Source organism: Cervus canadensis, chromosome 20 (genome assembly GCF_019320065.1).
Source record: "Cervus canadensis isolate Bull #8, Minnesota chromosome 20, ASM1932006v1, whole genome shotgun sequence".
NCBI lineage: Eukaryota > Metazoa > Chordata > Mammalia > Artiodactyla > Cervidae > Cervus > Cervus canadensis.
This window is the reverse complement of record NC_057405.1, coordinates 59,613,466-59,639,247: the sequence shown is the minus strand read 5'-3', so window position 1 is coordinate 59,639,247 and position 25,782 is coordinate 59,613,466. Positions and strand designations below refer to the sequence as shown.

The 25,782-nt window shown below is 39.2% G+C and overlaps 1 long non-coding RNA gene across 1 annotated transcript; it reads right to left on the bottom strand.

Moving 5' to 3' along the window:
* Window positions 1-8,013: 8,013 nt before the first annotated feature.
* LOC122422916 lies at window positions 8,014-25,712 on the bottom strand. The gene is made up of 4 exons (XR_006264011.1): window positions 25,638-25,712; window positions 13,558-13,635; window positions 9,232-9,293; window positions 8,014-8,313 (listed from the first exon to the last, which is right to left on the bottom strand). It is a non-coding gene; the product is annotated as an uncharacterized LOC122422916 (long non-coding RNA).
* Window positions 25,713-25,782: the final 70 nt, after the last annotated feature.

The window sequence follows — 25,782 nt, the reverse complement described above, 5'->3', positions numbered from 1 at the left end:
TGTGAGTGAAATGCTGGCAGATTTGTAGCTTTCTTTTATTTTTGCAGATTAAGGTTCTCTGTTTTGAATTCCTTCTTTATTACAAGAATACTTTCAGAAGAGAATCAGCACATCATAAATTTAAATGCAGTTATTATGTGTACTTCCCATTTACTCTAAAATTATAGCTGAAGTAAAAACTTAAAGGAAGAAATTAATGCCATAGAGGGAAAACTACTTATTTAAGAGGCTGGAATGTTCGAATTTTTTCCAAAAGATCATTAAGATTTCTAATGACCAACTGACATGGAAAGCTTAGGAAAGATAAGTGAGTTTTTTTTCATAGCCTGCAGATACCAGCTAACAAAATCATCTGAAATAAATAAGGGTGTAAGTTGTGTCATAAACATGCTGAAATTATAAATCTGTAAATCCCCTGATGGAGTGACAAGGAGACTAATTATCATTTTCTATTTCTTCTATTGATGCAACTCAGGCAAGACGCAAAGCAAGTCTGGCGTTTTACAAGACAAGAGCAGTGTGTTGGTTCTCCTAAAACATCTGCTTCTCCTAAAACTCTGTATTTGAGAAAAAAGAATTCATACCTAAATTACAACATTATTGGACTACACTTACATGTATATGTATTTCCAGAATCTAAACCTGTAAATGTCTCATCATCCCTGTTGCTGCTAAGTCACTTCAGTCGTGGCCGACTCTGTGCGACCCCATAGATAGCAGCCCACCACGCTCCCCTGTCCCTGGGATTCTCCAGACAAGAACACTGGAGTGGGTTGCCATTTCCTTCTCCAATGCATGAAAGGGAAAAGTGAAAGTGAAGTCGCTCAGTCGTATCCGACTCTTTGAGACCCCATGGACTGCAGCCTACCAAGCTCCTCCGTCCATGGGATTTTCCAGGCAAGATTACTGGAGTGGGGTGCCATTGCCTTCTCCGCTCATCATCCCAAATCCTCCTAATTCACAATCTTTACCTGTCCATACTCCAAAATAGGAACCTCCTGCACCTCCAACATGCTGATCCAAAGCACAGCTGTCTTTACAATGGATGCATTTTAAACGATGTTGTAATGGGTTTTCCTCTGTATGTGGGGGGATGGTAGATTATCATTTAAGAAAATTAGGTCCCTTCTGGGACTTCCCTGGTGGCTCAGATGGTAAAGAATTCTGAAATGCAGGAGAGCTGGGTTCAATCCCGGGGTTGGGAAGGTCCCCTGGAGACGGGAATGGCAACCCACTCCAGTATTCTTGCCTGGAGAATTTCAAGGACAGAGGAGCCCAGTGAGCTACAGCCCACGGGGTTGCAAAGAGTCGGACACAACTGATAGTATAAGGCCACTTACAATAATTACTGCTCAAGTTTGGGAATAAGATTAAAAAAAAAAAAAAATTAGGAATTTAAAAGCCAATGAGACTCAAAACAGTATTTTTTTTTTTTTTTTTTGGTATGAATGAGGCCAAATTAACCAAATTACCTTGCTGGTTCCTAAGCAAACATTTCTGCAAATCTTATTCCAATTACTCTTCAAGATAAAGACAGGGGCAAGTAGTTACAATTCCTAAGGTAGAACTATTTATTCTGCTTAGTTCAGCTTTGGTTTTGAATAGCTTTAGGCAGTTTTTCAGTCTTGGGCAAGGCCCATCCAGGCATCCTCAGGTAGGTTTGACTTTTTCCAGAAGGGCAACTTAAAAAATATTGGTTGAAAATGAGTAATACAGATGTTCAGATTAGATTCAGCCCGTGATCACGAGGGCCTTTGGGTCTGTGCATGTCACGAGGAAAGCTTGCCCTCTGAAGCTGCTTCTCTACAGGTTAAGAATCCATACCAAAGCCACCCGATTTAAAGAAACACTACATTATTAATGGTTGAAATATTAAGGGAGGGGGAACCAGATTTTAACTTAAAAAAAAATTGTAAAGGGCGAGTCATATTTTCAGCCCATGCTACCACTTGAAGTAATGAGAATTTTCGTAACTCCATGAAATGCTTTATTGTTTATCCTAAATTTATCTTTTCATTCCCTCACAGAAAGGAAATGTAACAAAGAAGAACAAATTTCAGTCATAATGCCCTGATATAAGATATTCCTGATAAATAAGTTTTAAAAAATAACTGCTGAACTGAGCTTCTTGTTTTATTCATAGCTTTTAATCATCTCAGCAGTTCCTGTCCCTCATTTGCACATATAATTGAAGGTTGGCTGTGCTATACTCCAAATTTCATTCTGCTACCATCAACTGTGTTCAAACTTCCAAAGTTTCTCAGGTTTAAATTTCCTTGCTTTCTGATAAAGAGTGTATCTATTTTGTGTAAAAGAGAAGGGAGGACATGCCTTATATGGATTATTTAAATATACAGCTAATCCTAAAGCCTTATTTGCATCACTGATAGCAAACAGGAACTGTAAAAGCTGGGGAAACTTGGGGCCAGACCAAGTAAGCCCTCTTTGTGTAGAGTTTGTTAGAGCTTCCTCAGGAAAATCTGTGCTGGAGTCTACCTCTACCTCTACCTCTGTGTCTGAGAAACACTCTATCCACATGTCTCATGGGTGCCGGTACAGCCCATTACCATCATCCTTAGCTTCAAGAGTAGGTGTTCACCTTAATTGCTTGCCCATCATGTAATACTCACAGATACTAAGTACTGAACACATCTTTGTCTAATTGATAAATAATTCCATAAGATAAGGGGTTTGAACTTGATGACCTCAAGTTTCTTTCCTGATCTAAAATTCTACAATTTCTATTTGTCTCAGCCTCTACCTAAAGATTTTAAGAAATCCTAAGGATGTTAACTTAATGAATAACATACAAAAGTTGCCAATTTGGTCATTAATGAGGTTTTAATAATTTTCCTGAATTATGGTAGTGATTTAAGACCCAGAGTGAAGGAACATCTTGTTAATAGTTATTCTAGATCAGTGCTGTCCAATAAAAATATAATACGAGCCAAAAATTACAAACCACAAATGTAATTTAAAATATTCTGGTAGCCACATTAAAACAGTAAAAAGAAACAGGTGAAATTAATTTTAATATATTACTTAACATCATATGTCCAAAAGTATCATTTCAACATGTAATTGATATAATTAAGATGTTTTAAGTTTTTGGTGCGTGTGTTAAGTCCTCAAAATCTGAGGTGTAATTTACACTTGTACACCTCAGTTTGGACTCGACACATTTCAAGTGCATGTGTGGCTGCTTAGTGGCTGTTTTTTTGACAACACAGTGTTATAGCCTGATATTCAAGGGCTCTAAGGACCAGGAGCTTGTGAGAAATGCAAATCCTTGGAATCAGAATCTGAACTTAACAGGTACTCCAGGTAATTTGTATGGATATCAAATTTGAGGAGGGAGTATCCAAATTCTTTTTCCAGTGAAAGTATGCTTTAGATATTTTTATAACTTTCACATTTCCTTTTTTTTTTGGCTGCAGCATGTGGCATGAGAGATCTTAGCTCCCCCAAAATGGATCAAACCCATGCCCCTTGCTCTGGACCACCAGGGAAGTCCTCACATTTCTAATTCATATAAATTTTTTCATGTGTTATGCTTCCTGGGTGTCCCTCTCCCCATTTTTAAAGTAACATTTTTTCCAGTTATAAAAGCATAACCTGTTTATATAGAAAAATTAGAAACTACAAATAAGAAAAAAAAAATCACTTGTCATTCCATCAAGGATAACTACTATTGACATTTTGGGTGTTTATCCTTCCAGTCTCTAAAATGTTGTTTATTGCTTAATTAGGTAATAAATAAATTCTTATAAATAATTCAAAACAATAACATATAAAATGAAGTCCCCTCCACTAATATCCCAAATGCAGTCCCCCTGATCCATTCACCAGGTGAAAGACATTTGAGTTGTTTCCAGCTTTGGGCAATTATGCATAAAGTTGCTATAAACATTGATTTTTTAGTTTTTAGGTATGTGGGAGTGAGACTGCTTTCAGAAAACTTTTCAACTGGCTACACTCTACTTCAAAATTTGAATATATATGAATATATATTCACTCATTTATTCAACCAATAAATATTGAACAGTTACTCTATATTAGGCAATGAGAATATAGTGAACGCAGTGGTGATCAGTGTTGGTCCCAGTCCTCATAGAATTTGTTTTTAATCAAACCTCTATTAATAGACATTTAAATTATTTCCAATTCCCCTCCCTATCATAAACAATGAGTTTTAAGATTTCAATTCAGTTATTACTGATCATCTGCTACCTACCCAAAATTTTCCTTGGAGTTTTCAAGGGAAAAAATGACCAACTGGGTAGTCATCTTGGTTGACAGAGTCAACTAACTCTAACCACAGCACTGGTTAGAGGCTGGAGGGAGGAGGGAAGGCAGATGCTAGCCTCAGGCAGCTGTTGCTATTAACTCTAGGTTAATGTGGAGGATCTGGATAATCCTTCACCTTCCTAGGCCGTGGTTTTCAAACCTTGGTGCACACCAAGATCAGAATCTTGTTAAAGCTCAGATTCCTGGACCCCACTTTGATTTAGTATGTCTGGGATGGGCTCATTAATTTGCATTTTTAACAAGTTCCCAGGTGAGGGTAACACTGCTGTTCCTAGGAACACACTTTGAGAACTGTCCTAAGCTATTTCTGGGAGTTTCTGAGCCTGATATCTTAAAATTTGGACTCTCCATCAGTGGTTAGGAATTCAGAGATCTAGAAGTATGGTATCTTTTTTAAAAAATGTTTTTTGAGGTGGACCATTTTCAGCCCTTGAATTTGTTACAATAGTGCTCTTGCTGTTTTTGTTCTGGCTCTTTAGCAGTGAGGCATGAGGGAGCTCAGCTCCTCTGCCAGGGACTGAACCCGCCCCTCCTGCCCTGGAAGGTGAAATCTGAACCACTGGGCTGCCAGGGAAGTCCCCAGAAGTAGGTATCTTTGAAGTTACTGGAGAAGTTATTCATTAATGCAGAAGAAATGTCTGTGAGTCTAGAGGCGCCTTTGTGGCATCACCTGACAACTCTAGTTCCTTGGATTTGATTCCTTTTCCTCTTTACTATCTTCATGCAGATTTTGCTGTCATGCTGGTTGGCAGGGGAACCTGTCCTTTGGCACTCTCAGCACCACCAGTATGCACAGTTGAAGGGTTCTTCTGGAGCCCTGTCTTAACATCAAGCTCCAGAATTTCCTCATCTGGGTTACAGGTGACTGTGTTTCTAGCTGCAGGAACCTACTGAAAGTTGCAAGGCGTTTACCTGAGACTTCAGGTCGTGTCCAACTCTTTGCTCAGTCGTGTCCAACTCTTAGCAACCGTACAGACTCCAGCCCTCCAGGATCCTCTGTTCACGGAATTCTCTAGGCAAGAATACCGGAGTGGGTAGCCATTCCCTTCTCCTGGGGATCTTCCTGACCCAGGGATTGAACCTGGGTCTCCTGCGTTGCAGGCAGATTCTTTACCATCTGTGCCGCTAGGGAGTGGGCAAGTTCAAATAAGGAATTTGTGCGTTCAGTCCCCTCAGAGCAGTTTGAATTCAGTTTCACTACTCACTGGCTCCATCTCTGACTAGTTTTTCGAAAATTTCCTCATCTATAAAATGAGAACTCCTCCATCTTTCAGTTACTGTGAGAACTAACACAGTAACATATGGAAAATATTCAATACCAAATATTCCGTACAGGGTCCCTCTGTAGGACCCTCGTCACCTACTGGGAACATGGATTGAAGTTGTGGAACATCATCTGTGGGGCCTTCATCAGACTCATCACAAAGTACATGTGCATCTCTGTGTATAAGGATACTGGCATTACTCCCAGGACAATGAGGCTCACTAGTGTTGGGGGCCTGCCCTCAAGTCACTCACCAGCATGCACATTATCTACAGGGGATGTAAGATAGGGGCCTACAGAGCTGCCAGGATAAGAGCCCGGAAGAGTAGGAATGTAAGGTCAGTTTGGAAGAGTGAGAGGACAAGTTGGCATGACAAAAGCATTGGAGCTCATCTTCCTGCTTTCATTTGTCATTCCCAGACACTCTAAAAGGTTAATATTACTTGTATGTTCACTATAAACATTATTCCAACAACCTGATTTTAGCTTATCTACACTTTAGTACCCATGTTTATACTCCAGTTTTACATTTTAGTAGTCAAGAATCTTCTCCTGTTGTCTTAGGCATATCTAAGCCAATGAAAATAATTTCCCTCTATGCCAGAAACTTAAAGAAGAAAATAACCAGAAGCCTTCCTTTAAAAAAGCCTGTAAAATGAACTTTAGATATAATAGAGTATTTGTGAAGCTTTCTTTTTTAATAGAAAGTCCTTAAAAAAAAAAAAAAGCACAAAAACAAACTCCACTTAGCAACGGAAACAGTAAACAATTTCAGAATGGAATGTACAGAGTGCACTCCCGTCCCGCACCCCACACTCCTAGGGTCCTCTGAGTTCCTGCTCCTTTTGTTGAAGACCCATCATGGATATGAATCTTCATTACAGGAGGGCCTGACTCTCTCCTTCTCTACATCCATACTTAGAGGAAGGGAAGATGGGGGGGTGGTGTTCCCCAAGACTTCGTCTGTAAAAGAAGTATTTTCTCACTGAAATGATGTTAAAAGTGATGTGTGGGCTTCCCTTAACTATGAACTAGATAAATTACTGAGAGGTAGGCTGAAAAGCTAATAGCCATTTTAAGATTGTTTCTATGAGAAACACATCTGTAGGTCCCCAAATTGGCTAACAACCAACAAACATTTGAAATACAATCTGTTATAGATGGGGAAATGATTGAACAATTTAAAAATTTTGATTTATACAAATTCTTTCAAGCATGCGGTAAGCCACAAAAATTTCTTGAGTCCCTGAACATGCTGTATTAACATAGTCCCTATACTGACATCTCACTTAAAGCTCAGACATAACTTGCTTTACTTTTGCATATGTCTGACATTTTCCACAATAAAAATAAAACTTGTTGGAAAAATTTTCAAATAAAAATTACTGCATTCATTAAAAAAAAAGACCCTTTCAAACATAAATTTCAAAAATCTCCAAGGGATCAACCTAGGGCAAAATTGGGAGGTGATATAAGAACCCCTAAAAAGAAGTAAAAACTTAAATTCTGAATTTCCTCCATAATATAGACAGCAAAGCAGCTATCAAAATGTTGAAAACATTTGAAATAATGGACCTATTTTAAAACCTCCAAAATGTCTTATCACTGTTTTTCATAATTGAGAATGTCTTTTAAATGTCTAAGTAAAAAAGAAAAAGAATTCATTGGAATTGATGCAAAAAAAGGAAAATGAAATTCATCTTTCAGTATATATACCTCTTTAAGATGTAGCTTGATAAAAAGTCTGCTAGACTTCCTAAAATGTAACTTTACTAAATTCAGAGTTAAAACATACACTCTTTAGATATCCACAGCCAACTAATAAATGTCTGATAATATCTTTCATATCTTTTACAAAGTGTTTTAAAAACCTACAATAGCATGATGTAAAAGAGAGCAATAATTATAGGAGACAAAATTAAATGAAATATGATATGCCTTCTATGTACCTATGAGTTACACAGAATAATCATTACCACAGATGTCCTTAGAGAACAAAGGAGAACGAGAAAGTATAAAGGTGGAGGACGGCATGGAAGATATTTTCTGTTATCTTCTACTGTGTGGTCTTTCACTGCACTATTCTTTAAACAAAAAAAGGTCTCTGCAAGGGCAAGCCCTGCTTCAAATGTCCCCTTACCCTCCTGGCTGGAGAGTAATGTGTTTGTGTAGTATATGATTACACCAGACAAGGCTGTGAACACGTGTGATTTATTCAATGATCCTATTCTGCTTCCTTTTAAAGATAAAGAATGCATTTAAGTCGATTGTGTATGAGACTGTGGTAATTCCTTAGAAGGCTCCATTCAAACAAAGAATAATATTACCTTATTTTAAAACACTAAGAGCATAGCCATTTCTCTGGTCTTCATTTTCTTTCCAGGCAATATCAATTAATACTTTCATTTATTTTTAAAGAGAAACATAAAAAACGCAAGTAATTACTTTGAAACAGTTTTAATTTTTCTTTGTAGACGCAAAACAGTCCCATAAGACATTTACTTTTCAAAAATCCTTATATACAAATAACTGTATAAGATGGAAGAAACAACTAAAAACAACATAAACCACCAACACAACAGCTCCTAACAGTAGGCCAGGTCAGGGTGCAGACCTCATGAAAACAAGCTGCTGACATTCCAAGAACTACAATCCCCAGGGAGGAATCTTGTCCTCTAACTTGCTGGGTGGCAGAGCTCCGGGGAATTACTCAAACTATGAAAATCCCCAAGCATGGTCACCTAGGGGGAAATGAGCAGACAGGCATGACTTGAGCAGGGTAATTATTTTCTTGTAGTAACAGTAAAGAAAAGTAAACTTAAGTGGTAAAGGCTGCGTGAGCTCCAACTTCAACAGGTAGCTAACTGTGCATTCTCCAGACACGGCATTTGTTAGTGAAGGCAGAACACAGCAGTGTATACTTGCCACTTGTCTTCCAAATAACAGTCTCTATTCACATTTATTGATTATAGATACATGTAAATGGTATGTAAAATAATAAAAAGATAGCAAACACCAAGGCATACTGTTCTATGTGCAGTTTATTTCACTTAATCCTCACAGTAACCCTATGAGGCGAGAACCATTATTATTCATGTTTTACCACACACAAAAAATCTAAGTCACAGGGAATTTAATTGTTTGACCAAGATCACACACCTGGAATGCAAAGCTAGGTATCTTGTCTCCAGAGCTCCTGCTTTTAATTTAGCTCCAGTTCTGCCTCATGTAATTGGATTTTTAACCCCATTATCACAGAGCTATTCTTCTAAGACTGTAAATTCTGTTTCTGCACTGTGAACTTCCATTTCTCTGAACCATTTTCATCTTCTGCCTCCCAATTCACCTTCTGGTCTCACCGGCTTCTATGAACAACCTGGACCCCTAGACATTTCAGCTGTGCCCCAAACCCCTCCCAGGCCTCTCCTACACAGGCACCAAGGCGGCCGCCTGCACTGGCGATCTCGGTTGCTACCACTGCTTTTCAAAGCATTGCTGCTGACCTGAGAAAAAGTCCTGCTGTTGGTCAGTAAGTGGGCCTCACGACTGCTCAGCAGTCCTTTCACTGAGACTGTACAGTGTCCATAGCAGCTGTTCCAAACTTCTTCCAGGATTAAATCCCCCAATGCACCCATCTAGCCCTTTGCAGATTATCTTACCATGGCTTTATTGAAAATTCATCCAAAGTAGGGTTGTCAAAATGCAGGTTGCCAGGAGTTATCTGAATTTCAAATAAATAAGGAAACATATTTTAGGGTAAATGTGTCCCAAATACCACATTACAGAAATATTTAAATGGTATTTAAACTAATAAAAATAGCAAACTATGTACCGAGAGCCTATCAAATATTGTATGCCATGCCATGAGTGCTCAGTCATGTCCGGATCTTTGCAACTCTATGGACTGGAGCCTGTCAGGCTCCTCTGTCCATGGGATTTCCCAGGCAAGAATACTGGAGTGGGTTGCCATTTCCTTCTCCAGCCAAATATTGTATAGAACATAGTTAATACTAAAAACTTGTTTATTGTTTACCTGAAGTTTAAATTTTACTGGGCATCTTGAATTTAATTTGCTAAATCTAATTCAAATTCCCAGAAGTATTCTTCCTTTTTTTCAAAGGTTAATTCTCTGACCCACGGTATTGATCTTTCTCCTTACTTCACTTTCTTCTTCATCCTACATATTCCTTTGTCTCTACTTTCGCGCATGCTCCTGTCATTCCTACTATGGTATTAATGGTCTCAATTCTTCACCCCTGTGTGAACCCATGCCTTTATCACATCACTTTGCAATTTCTCTAGAGAGGTGGTTTCTATTTCCCAAGCCTGGACTCTGGGCCTGGTCACATAAGACGGCCAATACAATGAGGCAAAAGTGCCAGTGTGCGAGTTTGGAATATAGACCTCAAGAAGCCTTGTACATTTCTGCTTGCCCTCTTAAGACTCATCTTCCAGATAAGAAAAAAGAAAAAAAAAAATCTGAAGAAAAACAACACTAATTTGAAAAGATACGTGCACCCCAAAGTTCACAGCAGCATAACTGCCAAGACATGGAAGCAACCTAAATGTCCATCAACAGATGAATGGATAAAGAAGATGTGGTACCTATGTATGATGGAATACTACTCAGTCATAAAAAAGGATGAAAATTTTGCCATTTGCAGCAAAATGGATGGACTTTATGCTAAATGAAATAAGTCAGAGAAAAATACTGTATATCACTTATATGTGGACTCTAAAAAACACAAGAAACTAGCGAATTTGGTAAAAAAAGCAGACTTACAGATATAGAGAACTAGTGGTTAACAGTGGGGAGAGAGTGGGGGAGGGGCAATATAGGGGTCAGGAATTAAGAGGTACAAACTATTCTATATAAAATAAGCTACAAGGATATATTGTACAACACAGGACACACAGCTAATATTTTATAATTATAAATGAGTATAGCCTTTTAAAATGTGAATCACTATATTGTTCACCTATAATTTACATAATATTGCATACCAACTGTACTATAATTTTAAAAACACTACAATGAAAAAAAAAGCCAAAAACAAACCTCCTCTTCCATCTCCATGAGAAAGACACGCTAAGGCAAGTCAGAGTCCCAGGAGGATGACAGATATGTGAAATAGAGCCCAGCCTATAGGAAAGCCCCCAATAGGTTTTCAGATGTATGAGCAAGCCCAGCAGAGATCAGCCAATCCTCAGACACTTGAGCTATAATAATTACTGTCTTAAGCCACTGTGTTTTAGAATGTTTGTTATTCAGCAATAGCTAACTTGAGACATTTATCCCAACTTTCTTTCTTGCACTCCTAACCTACTGCAAAAAGTATCCTGTATTTTTTTTCTTTTTTACCTTTGTTCTCTCACTACTTATTTTTGTTATCTGTACCACTTTTCTCTCAATTGACACCAAAACCTCTTAATGGTCTGTCCAATCAGTTTGGCCTCTATATAGCACCTGACACCTCCGTAAAAATTCCCCGCTCTTGGACTGCACTACTATCAACTTCTTTGACTGTTTCATCCACTTTAGGGGTTTATCTTCTCTTACAGTCTTCTGGGAGTTTATTCATTTCCCCCCAAAGCAAATGCCATTGATTTGACTCACACCTTTATCTCCACCCCCAAACTCCCATCTAAGCTGTAGTTCAATTGGTTTTCAAACTACAGTGTGCATTAGAATCACCCAGAGGGCTTACTGATATTCAGATTGCCAGGGCCCTGTTCCTCAAGTTTCATATTCAGTTAGTCTGGGGTGGGGCCTGAGAATTTACATTTCTAAAAGTTCTTAGGTAATGCTGATACATCACTTTGAAAACCACTCTTCTAGTTTCATATTTCTAACTAACAGTCTCCACCTGGTTATCCACAGGTGCATCAAAGGTCACATACAGTGTCAATTAGAGGTTTTTTTATTGTAAGCCCTTGGAACCAATTTGAGCTAACTATAGCAAAACAAGAATTTATTAGGGAGTTCACAGAATCAACGTGAAGGCTGGTAAACCGTGTTCCAAATAAGACAGGTACAAGAAAAGAGCCTACTTGACAGTAGAAACATTACCTCTAAGTCAGAAGAAGTAAACAGTGTTTCTTGTGTTCTTAAGTCTCTCTGCTCAAGATTCATTCCAAATGAGAGTCCTTTACCCAACCCTGAGTTGCACCAGGGCAGCAATAGAAAGGATTATGGTGGAAGTAGCCACAAAGGACTCCTTTTCTTTCTTACTGTCTTAGTTTAGACCCTCATAATCAAGCAGGTGGATTACTACAACAACCTCTTAACTGGTTTTCTTGCCCCTGATCTAACCTCCAGTTCATTCTCCTCATCTTCACATCATCTTCAGTTATCTCTCTAAGACATGTCATTTTCTTCTTTGCCTTCTCTGGTGTAGTGTTCCTGTCTTGTCTTGTTTTAAGTAATAAGTTACTTCTCTTTATGTGCAAGTGGTTGGGATACTTTTGCCTCAGCAGACTCATAAAATGGAAAAGTAGTTTTAGAAGGTAGGGAATACGTTCTGTTGTAAAATGAGGATCTAACTCCCTAGCAAGGATCAGAAGTGGTCCCAAAGGTCTGCATTGAGACCCCTCTAGGAGCCTTTAAGAGATCAATATCTCATGAGACTAAAGACAAGGACCTAGCCCTCAGTTGTATTACCAGCACTGGACTCAAAACAGGCACTTAATGAAATCATCTCCAGGCCCTCCTTACTTTAGGTTAGTATATGTGTTAGCCTCCTAACTGACTTCCTGGTCTGTAGTCTCTGCCTGCCTATCTCCTTACTACCAAATCCTTCCTGTATAGCAATGCTAAATCAAACCGATCATCATTTCCTGCTCAAAACTATCAGACTCCCCAAAACATGCTTGCCAACTGTAAACCCCTCAGTATTCAAAGCCTTCCATAATCTGGTTTCAACAAACTTTTCAAGGCTTTCTTCCACTTGTTACTTATACTGTTAACCTTGTCTAGACAAACAAGGTTTTTTCAATAAAACCTTTTCTGCTCTTATTGGTTTGGTTCCACTTTTTTTGAAATGTGTTTGTCCCATGGCGTATACTCTACCCTACCCCACCTTCAAAGTCTAGTTAGCATTTGTCAGTGTGAGTGTGCAAGCCAAGTTGCTTCAGTCATGTCTGATTACTTGTGACCCCAAGGACTGTAGCCCACCAGGCTACTCTGTCCATGGGATTCTCTAGGCAAGACCATGGAGTGTGTTGCCATGCCCTTCTCCCAGGGATCTGCCCAACCCAGGGATCAAACCTGGGTCTCCTATGCCTCCTGTATTTGCAGGCAGGTTCTTTACCACTAGCACCACCTGAGAAGTCAGTGTTCCTAATCTTTTTTAATCCATGACTCACATTTCAGGTTCTTTTGGTCATGCCCTCTTGTACCACATACCTGTTAACTCCCGAGTTAAGGATCTTTCTATTTGGAACTTTTTAAAACTAATGTCTTGTTTGTATAAATACTTCATAAGAGTTGAACACATACTATCTTAAACTTCATTATAAGCTTGTATTATCTGTTTTACAGGATTTCAAGAGCATTAAGAAGTTTTCTATTACTAAATTTTCTGTATTTCCCAGAAACTACTCTAGTGCCTTACACATAGTAGTGGTGATTATAATCTGTTGCACAAGTGGATGTGTATAATATGGGGCTAGTGTTTGGGACTGATCCCTTATAGAAAGCAGTCAGTGGCTGCATCAGAATTCCTGAACTGCTGGAATCAAGGGATATAAGTCTTGGTGCTCAGAACTAGGAGGTGAGTCTAAAACCAAAGATGACCAGGTTGTAGTCAGATGCCAGGAGGCCAAACACAAACATCAATTAAAAAGATCCAAAGGCCAAACCTGAGACAATGTGGAGAGCAAACGGTATGGAGTAAGGCAAAGCAAAGTAGAAATAACAGGTTCATAATAAGTGGATGGGGGTCTGGGATAGTAGAGTTCTTTAGGGGCTTATGCATCGCACTTACCAAATCAAAAGGAGTGGTTTGTTGGTAGAATGGAGTTGCCTATGAATCAGAAGTTGGGCTGGCAGCCATTTATCATTTCTAGCAAAGAAACACATACATGGAAATAAATTTATAATTGCAAACCTATAATTGCAAAATATAAATCAATTTGCTTTGAGAGATTTAATTTGAGCTCCATTTTCTTGCTTCTGCCTTGTCTCCTTAATTTATTTGATAGTTTTGCACAAGATTACATACAAGTTCTAATGTATTTTTTTCCTTTATATTACTGGATAGAGAAAAACACTTTTAAGAGATATAATATCATAGTACTCAATACCAAATACGTAAATTCAGAAAAAAATTTTTGCTATATTTTTTAGATTTTTAATCTACCAATTAGTAAAGCTACAGTAAGAAAATGGTACCTAATAAGTGACAGGCAAGGAAGTCTGGTGTGCTGCTGCCCATTGGATCACAAAGAGTCGGACACAACTTAACCACTGAAAAACACAACCCTGATAACCACTGATTTTCCTACATTGACTGTTCACAGCCTGGAAAATTCCAAGAATATTTCACAAAGGTTTTTAAAAAATTTTTAACATAAAACAAAAAAATCCTAATTACCAGAAATGCCTATTTTATTATTGAGAGCTCTAAAGAGTTTAATGCCTACAGCTACCTTTCCTTATCAAACATTTGTTTGGTTTGCCTGTCAGTCTGTGCGGTTGAGTTGAGCAGCTCTCTACCACACACAGTGTTTTCTTATACTAATTAGCAGCAAGCACTGTGGCAAAAACTAATGTCCACATGAAATGCACAGCAAAATTCACTTTAAATTCTATTGTAAACATGCAGTAGTCCTTGGCATGAATTGTAAAATAAATTTTGTTTTGAATTAAACGCTGAAAAAGTATACTTTTAAAACCTATATTATTTTTTCTGATATTACTGAGACAAGGATAAGCTCCCATATTAATTTCTTTAAAAGTCAGTATTGGGCAAGCAATGTAGAAGAATAGGAAGATGACTTACCAAGGAGCTAGGTGATCTGGATCCCACATACTCTTTGGGGTTTTAGGCAAGTTACTTATTCTAAATCTCAATTTCCTCATTATAAAATCTAAAGACCTGAATTAGCTTAACGGTTCTTTAGAGGAAGAGGCATTAGAACTTGGTATTTCTGACTTGGTAGATGTGGGAAGGGAGAGTCTGGGTAAGTGTGACTTTACAATACTTCACGGGTGATCCTGACACATATTACTGGGTTAAGAACCAACGGAATAAACCATTTCATGGGTCTTTTGCAATTCTAAAACTCTACTTGTTATGTTCAATCAATGGAATTTTAATAGCTCCCAGCTTTCATCATTATTCTCTTCTTAATGAATATTATTTTAGGTAAATCCAAGTAGTCTCTAGTTGTTATAACTCCGGGCCAGAGGCCTAAGGCTCAGCTCACTTGAGTCATTTCATTCTTGCCTTTCCCAGCTTCCCCTTTCCATCATTTCTTAATGAAGTGTATTTCAGGTAATAAAGAAGCTGTAATTATTACTAATAATACTGTTGTTGTGTAGTCGTTCAGTTGTGTCCGACTCTTTGTGACCCTGTGGACTGCAGCACGCCAGGCTTCCCTGTCCTTCACTATCTCCCTGAGTCTGCTCAAACATGTCCACTGAGTCAAAGATGCCATCCAAACATCTTACCCTCTGTCGCCCTCTTCTCTTCCTGCCTTCCATCTTTCCCAACATCAAGGTTTTTTCCTGTGAGTTGGCTCTTCACATCAGGTGGCCAAAGTACTGGAGCTTCAGCTTCAGCATCAGTCCTCCCAATGAATAATAATTTATTATTCTAAGTTATGAATAATAGCTTACAGTTACTGGGTGCTTACCAGTTCTAAGGTATTAACTCATTTAAAGCACATAATTCAACCTTCTGCCAATGCAAGAGACACAGGTTCAATTCCTGGGTCAGGAAGATTCCCCTGGAGAAAGGCAGAGCAACACACTCCAGTATTCTTGCCTGGAAAATCCCATGGACAAAGGGGCTTGGTGGGCTCCATCTATGGGGTTGCAAAACAATCGGATACAACTTAGTAACTAAAACAACGATTCAATCCTCAAAACCACTCTGTGAGGTAGGAACTTAGTATTATCATCTGTGTATCATGGATGGGAGAGCTGAGGTACAGAAAGTAATCCACCCAAAATCACAGAGCAGGGACCCAGGGAAGCTGGGCTGTAGACTCTGAATTCTTAACCATGCTGCCACTCAATAAACATGTACAAACATACACACTGCTGTTGTCCATCCATGCAGCACTGCTTTCCCTGCTACTTCAGTGGGGAAAAGAAGTGTGTTCTTAGAGATCTGTGGGATCAGAAATGATGGAAAGGGGAAGCTGGGAAAGGCAAGAATGAAATGACTCAAGTGAGCTGAGCCTTAGGCCTCTGGCCCCAAGTTACAACTGGGGACTAGCTGGATTTGCCTCTAAAAGGCTAAGTATCGTAGTAGTGATTTCCCTTCAATCATCATTTCATTCCATAATGTTTGAGACTGTTCTTTTTGACTATTCAAATATTAATTTTAAAAACATTAAAAATTTACCTTATTGGATAGACAAGACCCCAAACTATTGATATAACATAAAACAGGAAAGTGAGCACAAAAGCTAAATTAGAGAATCAGAGAGAGGTTAATGTAATTGAAATGATTCAGCCTAATACTACTTTTGGGTATACAAAGAATTTATAACATTGTATCTTGGTTTATGAAGCATGCAGTTCAGATGAGTAGAGACTAATACATTATAAAGAAAACTTTCTCTTCCCAATAGTATGTATAGAGAATGATCCAGCCGGGATTGGAGGTCCTGAATTTAGTGTTACCGACAAACTAACAATTTAGCGTTACCAACAAAGGTGAATTTATTGCACTGACAAAAGTCTGTCTAGTCAAAGCTATGGTTTCTTCAGTAGTCATGTATGGATGTGAGAGTTGAACATATAAAGAAGGCTGAGCACTGAAGAACTGACGCTTTTGAATTGTGGTGCTGGAGAAGACTCTTGAGAGTCCCTTGGATCGCAAGATCAAACCAGTCAATCCTAAAGGAAATCAGTCCTAAATATTCATTGGAAGGACTGATGCTGAAGCTGAAACTCCAGTACTTTGGCCACCTGATGCAAAGAACTGACTGGAAAAGACCCTGATGCTGGGAAAGATTGAAGGCAGGAGGAGAAGGGGACGACAGAGGATGAGATGGTTGGATGGCATCACCGACTCGATGGACATGAGTTTGAACATGCTCTGGGAGTTGATGACTGACAGGAAGTCTGGTGTGCTGCAGTCCATGGGATCGCAGAGTCAGACATGACTGAGCGACTGAACTGAACTGCCAATATGCACAGCAGTTATTTTTTTCTCTCTGGGGGCACTCAGCAACCTGGGAGCAGACACCTGGTTAAACTGGTGTTTTCCCAGGTGATACCAGGGCAACACAGCAAAGGAGACATGGTTCCTGGCAAGAGTGATAATTTAAAACAGAATGCAGCAGGAGACAAAAGAAGTGAAGGCAGGAGAAGGCTAATAGGGAGAAAGAAGTCAAATCTCTGGAATGGAGTTCCCAACTCAGAGAAACCTGAGAAGGGAGAGGCTGCAGTGGAGTTGGGAAGAGCACTGGAAACAAGATGTCAGGGAACTGAGAATTTCTGTACTGGGAGTAACTGAGACAGCGAGTTAGGATGAAAGTTCTGGCCAGACGTGAAGTCTGTATTTCTGAAGTCAGAGGTGAAACACAGTGGGTATATGACCAGATTCTCGATGTGGCAACAGAAGCGAGAGGCTGAAGATCACATCAAGGAACTCTGAGGCTGGTGCTAGGAAGCTGTCTCTTTGGGTGATGCATGTACTCAGGATGAGGGCAGGAATGTAGATAAAGAGGAAGATGTAGCCAAGTGTCATGGTCATTAATAAATTAAGTTCTGAAAGACCTTGGATATGCTTAGTACAGGGGACTGTGTATTCTAGAAAGGTATCTTTCTCCCTTATTTATATGTTTCCAGTCTAAGAACAATTCACATTAATGCAGAAGCAGCAGCTTAAGAAAAATGAGTAATGTTTGCCCTCATTCTTAAGACTAATCTTTGCTGTACTTTTTAAACTTGGCAAGAACCTCTGCTTCACATTTTAAAAAATATTTGGTTGTGCTAAGTGTTAGCAGCAGCATGCGTGGTCTTTGATCTTAGCTGGCACGTGGGATCTGGTTCCCCAACCAGGAATCGAACCCAGGGCCCTGCATCGGGAGAGTGGAGTCTCAGTGGATCATCTGGGAAGTCCCATATTTTCATCCTAAGGCTAGGTCTGCTAAAGTCGAATGAAAAATTAAATTACTTGCTACTTTAGGCAAAAAAAAAAAAAAAACAACTCAGTTCCCTGCTGTCATAAATTTGTGGAAATAAATGTTTTAAAAACAAATTACAATTCAACTGCCCTAGTTCTGGTTTGAAAACATCTGGTGAGACCACTGGGTACAGTTTCCCACTACTCTTTAAAAAAATTTTTTTAAAGATATAAAGACACACATACAAAGGTTTCTTACGATCTTGAAGGAACAGGTTGGCATGTTATTTACTGACAGGCTGACCTTTATACAAACAACCCCCACCTTCAACAAGCTGAAATTACTGTTACTGATGACTTCAGAATATTGTCTGCTTCAGAGAGCAGCAAGTTTTGTCCAAGTAATACAGAAGTGGCTATATTGGACACCATTTTGTCAGCAAATGGTGCAAGGCAGAGGGCAGGGGAAAATTATTTCTGCAGTACCACCCATATGTGTGATACTGTGCAAGGAAAAAAATGAAATGTCAAAATGTCAAGAAACTTAAAATTTATTGGTCAATTACATAATACTTTAGCACAGAGCTAGGTCTTACATTTTTTGAATCACCCTTGGCATCTAACATAGGCCTTTATAGATACCAACCAGAAGTTAACAAAAAGTTAAAACAATACAAAATGCTTGGAAGGAGTAAAATACATGCTTAATATAGGTGACCAAGAGAAAACAGCTAAACTTGTGTCATTACAATCTATGAAAAATCTTGCTTCTATTTTTAAGCATGTACTGACACAGGAAGGTCCCTATTGTTACCCTTACTTTTACCCAGATAACTCCTCTTCCTCCTTAAATATTAACTTGAGTCATATTCCTCAAGAAAGTCTTTATTCTTCTCTCTTGACTAAGCTGGACAGCTTTGTCATGTGAGAATGGCACCCTGTTCTTTTGAAGTATTTGGTCATCTCAAATGATCTGTTTAATAGCTGTCTTTTCCACTAGACCAGGGGTCAGTAAACAATAGCTCATGGATCAAATCCAGCCCCACTGCCTGTTTTTTAAATAAAGTTTTATTGGAATTCACTCTTCCATATATGTGTGATTCATGATTGTTTTTGTGTTTCTGTGGCAAAGTTGAGTAGTTTGTAGAGACCATACGGCCTGAAAAGCCTAAAATTTATCTGTCCCTTTATAGGAAAAATTTCCCAAACCCTGCACTAGACTATAAGAATGAAGGCTGAAATCATGCCCGTCACTTTCACTTCTATATTCCTAGCACCTAGCATAATAACTGGCACCTAAGTATTTTTGGACTAACTTCAACCTCAAGCTTTAACCCATTTTATCAGTGATACGCATGAGGTCACATTAATTGGCCTGTGTTTATAACAGCATTATAATCACTGCTTATCCAGATAATGACTATAGTATTCTAGTTGGGGGGGGGGGGGTGAACAAAAATTAAATAATACACATATGAATGGGTTACTGCAACCAGAGGTAAGTGCTATGGAAAAAAAAAAAAAACACAGTACAATTAGAGTGTGTAATAGAGAAACATAATCAAATACAGAGTTTGGGAAGCCCTCCATAAGTGACCTTTGACCTGAAATTTAAAGAGTAAACTAACTAGGCAAAAGAGGTGGAGAGTGGAAGAACAAACCAGGCAGAAAGAAAATCATACACAGCTCTCTCCTCTTTGCAGAGGAAGAACATAGCATGTATGGAGAACTGATGCTCTTGTCAAATAATAAACAGTAAAGTAAGTTCCTGCAAAGTTAAGAGTAGGATCCAAAACAGAGCTAATCACTGTGATATTTTTAACATAAAATTTGAAACACTCTGTTACTGGCCAACAATAGGAAAATGGAAGCTATTGTACGTCCATGACACAGTGTATTCTTCATCCATTAGAATAATGTATACAAAGAATTGTCATTTGCATGGGGAATGTTTCTGCCTCAATGTAGAGGGAAAAAAGAACCCAAGAGATTATTTCCATTATGTAAAGTATTTATTGAAAAATTTTCTAGGGAAAAAATGGACTAAAATGTTAATCATAACTGCCTTTGGGTGGGATTGAATGTCCTATATTTTATGGTTCTTCATATTTTCTTTCCTATGCATTTCAAACCTTTAAGATTAGAGAAACATTTTACTGAAATAAGGAAACACAAGTGTTGGTCTGTGATCTACACATCTGACAGTAAATAGTCTTTCCTAGCTCCTGGAATGGGGATGTAAAATGAGGATCAAAACCCAGGAGAGTTCACTGTCAATAACAACAATTATTGGTGGAAGTTCTCCTGGAGTGTGATTTAAGCTATGAATATTTAAGTGCAGTGGGGACTTTGGGGCCAGGGAAAACTACCCTGAGATATGTCTACAGACACTTACTTTTAAGATTTTGTATTTTGATTATTTAAACTGAGAACTTAAACTAACCTTACTCATTATATGGGTTTGGTTTCTTCTGGCCTAGGCATAATCCATTGGAAATGCCCCAATATTAGTTCTGGATATGTAATTTAAATGAGGGTCCTAGAGAGTGCAAGCATCAGCTCTAATATTACTCTATTCTGAAAGCTTCTTTTTGTTTCTCAAACATCTTCTTTAATTTATAGGCTCATTGGTCTCTCCCTTAAAACTACTACTGCTGATTTATGGAAGTGGAAGAGTTGAAAGTTGTTTTTGGAAAGTTTTGTTTCTCCCTGTGACTGAGTAGATTAACTGGTTAAAAACATAAGAACAGAGAAATTCAGCTCTCACCACAATGATTAATTTTACTGTTGTTCAGTTTTTTAAGAAGAGACATAAAACTCCATTCTTTTAGTAAAAAAATATTTTATTAATCGTTCAGGCAATACATATTTATATGCCTATCTTATAACCAGATGGCTGCTGTGAATAAATTGGGGAAACCTGCATGAAGTCTTTTTGAGAGCGAACAGTTGATGGCAACTGCCTCCAGAGTTTGCCATACTTACCTAGGTCTTCCAAATCCCTTCCGGGAGGAAATGAGTTTCTTTTCCATCATGGTTTCATAGAGGCCAGACACTGTATGAAGGACTGAGTAGAAATTTCCCTTAGAAAAGATCAACTACCATATATATGCAAGTGACACATAAAACTCACTGGTCCCCTTTAAATTTTCATTCCCAAATGTTTGCTTCATCACCAAGGTCGCTGGTATTATTTTTCTGACAATGGAAAGAAAAGATTACCATAATTCTGCTCTCCCAGGTATGAGAATTTTGAAATCTTTTTAACTCAACTCTGTATTTTGCTCTGCTTGAGAATCCAAAGCAAAAATTGCACATGACCTTTCCTGGATCTGTAATGATCATGGTTTCTAGCTGCAGACAGCGGAGTCCACTCCAGGAGCTCAGTAGAGAGAAGTAACTCCCTCTTTGGGGGCATTTAGAAATACATGGGGGCATTTTTATCACAGTGGAATGTAGTGCCCAGGGGTCAGGGATGTTAAATATCCTGCACAATAAAGAATTGTTTCATCCAAAATATCAGAGAACCCCCCTTGAGAAACATTGAGCTCCGGGTCAGCTTCATGGGCGCAAACTGTGCGGTCACACAGGCCCACTGCTCGGTTTCACGCTCTGCCGTTACCATGCTGAAACTCTTCATACTTTTATGTCTGAATGTCTGTTTTACAAAAGAAGTCAGTGGTACAATGGATCATACAGCCAAGGAGAGGAGGCAACCTCTTTGTCTCTTTCCTTACTACCCAGTTTGCATACATCAGTATAATGCCTCCCAAGGATTATGATGAACCTAAGCAGTACAGGAACTCAGAGAGTTACAAAGTGGCTACAAGGCAAACATGTTACATCAGTGACTGATTTAGTGGAGGCACTGACAGTTCTAAGAGGCAATGCTTTCCATTTCAACCAGAACTTGTGTCAGGTATAGAAAGAAGACAGTAGCATCCTAAGACACACAAGTGACCAAGTAACTCTATCATATCCTTTCTTGTTGTGTGTTACTTTCCTGTATGACTATTTTCACTGAAAATGATGACACAGAAGGAAGGGGAAAGGTAGGGCAACCCATAGTTCCTTTCAGTTCAGTCCTTCCTTACTCAGGTTGATAGGCTGTGCTCATACCAAGAAGGGAAAGAAATAGCTGAGTTGGTTGTATGCAGTATTTACACTGCTTGAAAAGCACAAAATACATCCTTGTGGCATGTATAAACTACAAAACATGAACTGTGTAGTTTTGGTGATTTCGTGTATGAGTTAAACGCTCTTCTATTTGCATCTATAAATGGCACTGCACAATTAAAGATAAATGGTAAAATTCATGCTAATAATCTAAAATTCTAATTTTTCTATACTCAGAATAACATGAAAACATAAATTTAAAAAAACAGCATGACAAAAGAAAGAAAAAGCCTAATATTTCAGTACATGTAATGGCAATTTTTTTCCTGCTTTGTGAACAGGGGCCCTACATTTTTCATTTTGCTCTGGGCTCAACAAACTGTGTAGTTGACTGTGACTGAGCTAGTTTAAGCAGAAAGGGATTAAAGGATACTACTTAGCTCATAGATCTCTGAGAGGACCAGACAATCAGGCTTGGATAATACATCGCTAGAAACAACATCCAGAAAAAAACCACACCAGGAAGAACATTCATCCCACATCACATTGCTATCCTAGCAGAAACCCACCATGGCACCACTTGCCAGTCAGCACCTATGACTCCCAAAATGCCAGAATTCCTCCCCAGCCACTCAAGAATCAGACACCTCTGCCATGGTGTTTGCCAGAAAATCCCATTGCCTTGAGTGCAGTAGAGGCACTGTGTTGCTCATTTTCAGGTCTGTGTCTTGAATGGGCGCATTTGATTGCTGGAAACTAGGTCGCATGGAGTGAAAGGCTGAAGCTAGCTGAAGAAATCAGCTTCTTCTCCAACTAACTCCCCATTCAGTGAAACCAATTTGATAGCTTGGGAGTATTCACACAATGAAAATTGGTCAGTACTAGAAATCAGGGTCTTTCCCCTCCTCCAGCCATCCTTAATGACTTACCAGCACACCACTCATCCATGCCAGTACTCCAGTTGCAAGGCAGTGTTGAAACAGTATTTTAAAATTTTCTAACTTCTAAAGTACAGAAAAGCAAGCTAGAAGGGGGTTGGATAAGTGTTGAGTAAGCCGTCTTATAATATCTGCCAAAAAATTATGGTATCCATTGTTTTCTGTTCTAGATTATAAATTGCTAAGAGGCAGATGCTAATAGACATTGAACAGTATTGGTATAAAAGGCTGAGCAGGCTTTTAGTAAAGGCATGACATGATGAGCATAGGTCAGTGAACTAGAAGAGATGATCAAATGTTGATTGATATGACTATAATACATTTCTATGATGCTAGACTGTAAAATCTCTAAGAGCAGGAACCGTGTCTGCTTTCTCACTGTATTTCAAATCACTTGGCAAACAGTCACTTAACAGTAACAACAACTCAAATAGATGCTCTAAGGTTATTGAGTATAGCGTTCAATTTTGGCATTTCTCATATTGTATGTCGGTAAGAGTTTCAAATGATTTTACTGTTTTCAGACGAGTTAAATGTCTGGATGTCAAAGTTTATGATGATACTTTCACATACATTATCTCATAATATCCCATAAAAGTTAAAACAGGAATTACTCTCCATTTAATAGATGAGGAAAGAAACCCCCCAAAACAGTTATCGTTCCAAACTCATTTACCTAGTAAATGATGGTTTTTCATTCTCTAACTTGAGTGTCCAGAGCTCTTTCTCACCTCTGAAGAATATATTGACAAAACACATTTGACAGTGATTAATTAGGGGAGTACTGTCAGGTTTTCAATCTGAGCATTAATTTAATTACATGCAACTGGACACAATATCCTAATTTCATGCTGCAAATGTTTCTCTTCAAGAGTGAACTTTCCTTCCTTGGAGTTCTAGAAGGATCTGAATGGTGGTTCCAACTGCCTTTTCTTAAAGTAAATATTGATTTAAGAGGTAGGAGAAAAGAAAACATTTTCTAGAAATAGCTAATCTGTGAATTTGATGGTTGGTAATTGTTTAGTCACTAAATTGTGTTCAACTCTTGTGACCCATGGATTGTAGCTCACCAGGTTCCTCTGTCAATGGGATTTCCTAGGCAAGAACACTTTTACCTTTTTCTAGTTAGGAATAGTATAAATATTATGGATTTACTAGATTGTAATATAGTACAGGCACTCATGATTTTGTATTACCGAAGAACCATGACAGTGGTGGGTGGAGTTGCTAACAATACAGATTTCCAGGTCCCATCCCTCAAAAATGTGATTTAGTAAGGGCCAAACTATTAAATCTTTTTTCAAATATTAAACTTTAAAGAACACTCTAGTGGCATAGAATACTGTGAGAATCACTGGTACTGTGCATTTGATATTCAGTTTGTACAAGGTATTTTTCCAGAAAGTGCATTTTGTATGGTAGTCCTTTTTTAAAATCACTTCCATTGCCTTCTAAAACTTAAAATCAACTTAAGAGATTTTGCCTCTTAAAATACTAGGTAATTTTCTGTATATTAGTAGAAATCTTGCTACCTATGTTTATAATCATGCTCTCAGGTTGAAAACGCAGGCTAATATGATGTGGTAATCAGTCTCGAATTCCCTGGAGCACAGATTCTTATTAGCATTGTATGTCATGGAATTTATAGACAGCTTACCAGTGCTCTGTCCCTTTGAGCCTTCTGGTTTTCCTACTTTGAGAACTACAGTATTTCCAAATGAGGATCTCTCACAACACTTCAAATATATAGCAACCTACTAACCATTAAAATACACCTGGAAATACATGTATGAAAGAATGATCTCTAATTTGGGTAGACTGAAAATGACTGTCAAAAGTCCTAATTCAGTGGCATATTTCAAACTTGAAAACACGGTTTCTGCCGTCTACTGCTTAAATAATTTTGCTGGGAAGAAACTCTTATAAATTTTTACGTGAAAACTCTCGTTTCACAGATGAGCAAACAGAGGCCCCGAAAAAAAACCCAATTTGTCCAAGGTCACGCCCAGTGTTAGTGCCCAAGTCAGACAAAAAACTTAACGGTTCCAATATCATGGACAACTCAGCTGCATCGCCTACTACCCGGTTTTTTCCCCCCTCTCGCTTTCACAACTGCACCCCCTCCTTTTTGGATGAAGTTGTTTTGTCTAACGGTCCTTCCCTTTTGCTTTCTGGCCTTAGGCTAGTTAACCCTCACACAAACCATTAATGAATAACACTGGGAGTCCACATCTGATGCGGTGACTTTCACGGGCCTTTTCTTTGGCCGAAAATTTCGCTGAAGGGCTCTTAATCCTACATTCCGCCGGGGAAGGGAGGGGAGGAGGGAGGTCACTGGGAACTGACAAGTCCTTACATGTCCAGGCGCGCGCCCGGGACGCAGCCTGCAGGCCCCGGGAGGAAACCAAGGAAGGATATACTACGGCGAGAGGGAAGCACAGGGGCGGGAGAAAAACACCGCGGTGGGAAATCCCTGGGCACTGGATCTGCCAACCCCTGGCAAAGATGAGTAGAGCCGAGCGTGAATAAATCTCATTAAGCGGCCGGGTGCAGACACTGCAGAACGACGGCGGAGAAGGAGGGGGCCCGGCGTCTCGCACGTTCGGGAGGGAGCGGCGGGGCGGCCCTTTTATAGGCCGAAGCCCGCGCTCGCGCGCCCCCGCCCCTCGCACCGCCCCTGGGCCAGGCGCTAGGCCGCGGCGTTACCTGAGAAGGGCCGGCTGCGTCCGCCGCCCCCGCCTCCCGCGAGGCCGCGGCGGCACGAGATCTGCGCCTCGCCTCCTCCCCCCCACCCCGCCCCACTCCCGCGGGCGGGTTTTCTTACCTTGTAAAAGGCCGTTTCCGCGGCTGC